Source organism: Crocuta crocuta, unplaced genomic scaffold (genome assembly GCF_008692635.1).
Source record: "Crocuta crocuta isolate KB4526 unplaced genomic scaffold, BGI_CrCroc_1.0 scaffold440, whole genome shotgun sequence".
Taxonomy (NCBI): Eukaryota; Metazoa; Chordata; class Mammalia; order Carnivora; family Hyaenidae; genus Crocuta; species Crocuta crocuta.
Window position 1 is genome coordinate 430,308 of NW_027527457.1, and position 3,489 is coordinate 433,796.

Sequence of the window (3,489 nt, forward strand, 5' to 3'; positions counted from 1 at the left end):
CATATTGCATTGTTAATATGGGTAATTTCTAGAAAGTTCTTCATTCCAATGAATGTGAAATAAACATTTGACTGTAGACATTAAAATTTATTCGACTTTTTTTTACATTGCTTATATTTAAAAAAATGAAGACAATCTTAAGGAGGTACCATTTTTCATATACCAGATTGGCAGAGATTTTATTTAAAAAGTTGATAAGGGGAGGAGCGCCTGGGTGACTTAGTCGGTTAAGCATCCGACTTTCGCTTAGGTCATGATCTCGTGGTTCGTGGGTTCAAGCCCCGCGTCGGGCTCTGTGCTGACTGCCAGCTCAGAGCTTGGAGCCTGTTTCAGTCTGTGACTCCCTCTCTCTCTGACCCTCCCCTGCTCACGCTGTCTCTCTCCCCTAGAAATAAATAAAAAAACAATAAAAAAAAAAACTAAGAAGTTGATAAGGGGAGTTGGCAAATTTGTAGGAGAACAGGCAGTTTCATATAGCAATTGGAATATAAATTGGTGCAACCTTTTAAATAAATGCACATGTCCTTTGACCTAGTAATTACACTACTAGGTTATTTTTTTTTTTTTTAATATTTTTATTTATTTCTAGGAGAGAGAGAGAAAGAGAGAGACAGCGTGAGCAGGGGAGGGTCAGAGAGAGAGAGAGAGNGTTTTATTTAATAAATTATATGTCACTTTATTAATAAAATTGTACATTACACAACACACATATACTTAAGTGCATAGATGTGGTTATATCCTACATTCTCTTTGTGTAGTTCACTCTTGTCTTGATTCTTTTTCCCTTTTTTCCTATAACCCGTGTCTATTTAATTGTACATAGACATACCTAGGCTGGTTTGGTCTTTGTTGAGTTCTGCGAAAGGATGTATGACTTAATTACTAGCATACAGAGACCTACAAGGATGTTCATCGCAGTATTGTGTGTAGTAACACAAATTGGGAAGAGTTTAAGTGATCTAAGGGTGTAGTTGAATAAATTACGGTTCCTCAAAATAATGTGCAAAACAAGTGAATGGACTCGTAATGGAGAGACTTCTAAGATATATAATGTGAAAAATTATAAGCCATGGAACAGTCCATATAGCATAATTACACTTGACTTGTGCTGGTGAGTGCTTATGTTAAAAGAACTTTCCAGAAGAATAAATAAGACACGTTGTTCCTGGGGAGTGGGACTCTTGGAGGAACAGGGACAAAGTGTTCCTCTTCCTCACTCTTTCAATGTTCTTTATCACTCACAGAACTGTCTGGTAAGCATTATAACGTGATAGTCCTTGTAACGGAAGGGGGGGTTTAGAAAAGAATGTTAGCAAGTAAGCATTGAAAAATACACATTTTAAGTGTATTTAGAAAGAAATACTAATTCAGTGCTCTTTTCCTATTAAATTAGCAAATGAGAAATATTTAATCATGTTACCGTAATGTTGCTGAACTATATGCTGATCTAAACCTTTGGAAAGGATTATAAAACTATAAAACTGGTTTTACTTTTGATTACTTTGACTTTGGGGAATCAACTTTAGAAAGATCCAATTTATCATTTTTTAACTTAAAATTTTTTTAATGTTTTATTTATTTCTGAGAGAGAGAGAGAGAGAGAGAGAGACAGTGTGAGCAGGGGAGGGTCAGAGAGAGGGAGACACAGAATCAGAAACAGGCTCCAGGCTCTGAGCTGTCAGTACAGAGCTTGACGCGGAGCTCGAACCCACGAACTGCAAGATCATGACCTGAGCCGAAGTCGGACGCTTAACCGACTGAGCCACCCAGGTGCCCCTGGAAGCTCCAATTTATAAAAATAGTTAAATGCACCAAGATCCTTGTAGAAGCATTCAATTAAAACATTGTGTGTTATCAAGAACATACCAGGTAAAATTCTAGCTCTTTGACCCTTGGTCACTTGCCCCAAATAGTGCCCGGGGCAGATGGTTTGCATTAGTTCCCCTGAGAAGTAAACAGGCAGTATGGTTTATTAGTCAGCCCCTTGCAAATTTGGTTAACAGGGTCATTCCTCTAGCATTTGGTGAAGAATCACAGACCTGAGTTCCTGAACCTGCAGACGTGAAGGCTGGACCCTGGACTTCTGGTTGGAGATGGCTTTGGAGGCTGGACAGCGACTGGCTGGCAATAACAGTCATTGTCCAGCCTCTCCACCCACCCTTGCTGCATGTCGAGACGATTACATTTCAGGATCTGGGCACTGTGTTTTCATTAATGCAGACAACATTGTTAGTTTTTTATGCGTTTGCTTCTGCTTTGGGCTGACTCTGTACCTCGCATAACCCTCAACATAAGGTTCACATAAATCGGCACGTGTACATAATTTTGTAAATGGAGATCATTCCTTAATGAGATCTCCTAGGCAAAGGCTTTTAAAAACGAGCTTCCGTGGGGGTGGGACGTGGACAATAGTGAAAGCGGTCCTTGCAACTGCTTTTTGAGATTCATTCTTTCTCGTATTCAGCAAAATAGTTGAGTCCTGACTTTGTACTGCACAGTGTCCAGATCTTTGCATGGTTTACTCTCTGCGACGAGAGACAGAAAACATGTAAACAGGCAATTCCAATATAGCATGATAAGTGCTGTGACGGGGGACAAGTTCATGGTCCTGCAGGAGGGCAGACATTATCTTGTTGAATTTTCACAGTAGCCCTATGAGGCAAGTCGTTCTTTGACAACTGAGGCCCAAGAGTTTTATTTACAGATTTCTGGGTGAGAAGTGATGATGGCTCAGAGTAGGGTGGTGATAGAGGTGGAGAAATTGGAATGAACATAGGGTATGTGGCAGTTTATCAATTGAGAGTTTTTTCCAGTTTTGAAATTGGGATGCATCCAATGTACAATGGAGGGTTTGGCCAGAGATAGTGGTAGGAACATTGTGTTCATTGTTAACTACAGAGAAATAGAGACTCGGGTGTAGTTACAGATAGGATGGTAGCTTCATTGGTGGGAGGATGAGGCAGTTCGTCTGATTGCTTCTATTTTCCCAGTGACTTAGGAGACAAGGTCGTTAACAGAGGGGAGGAAGTTCTGACAGTTTCAAGGCACAAGTGCTACTGAAATGCATAATGTAAGGGGTGAGGGACCAGTTTTCACTCATGACTCGGAGCCCCATTAGTAATCTCTGATGGCCACTGCCTAGTCTCTTTTTAGCCCAAGATTCTTAATACTGCAACCAGAGCGGCACCTGGGTGATTCTGTTGGTTAAGCGGCCGACTTCGGCTCAGGTCATGATCTCAAGGTTCGCGAGTTTGAACCCTGCGTCAGGCTTTAACAGCTTGGATCCTGGAGCCTGCCTCGGATTCTGTGTCTCCCTCTCTCTCTGTCCCTTCCCTGTTTGCACTCCGTCTTTACCAGCTTGGATCCTGGAGCCTGCTTCGGATTCTGTGTCTCCCTCTCTCTCTGTCCCTTCCCTGTTTGCACTCGGTCTCTCTCTTTCAAAAAATAAGTAGACCTTAAAATTTTTTAAAAATACTACAAGATAAACAT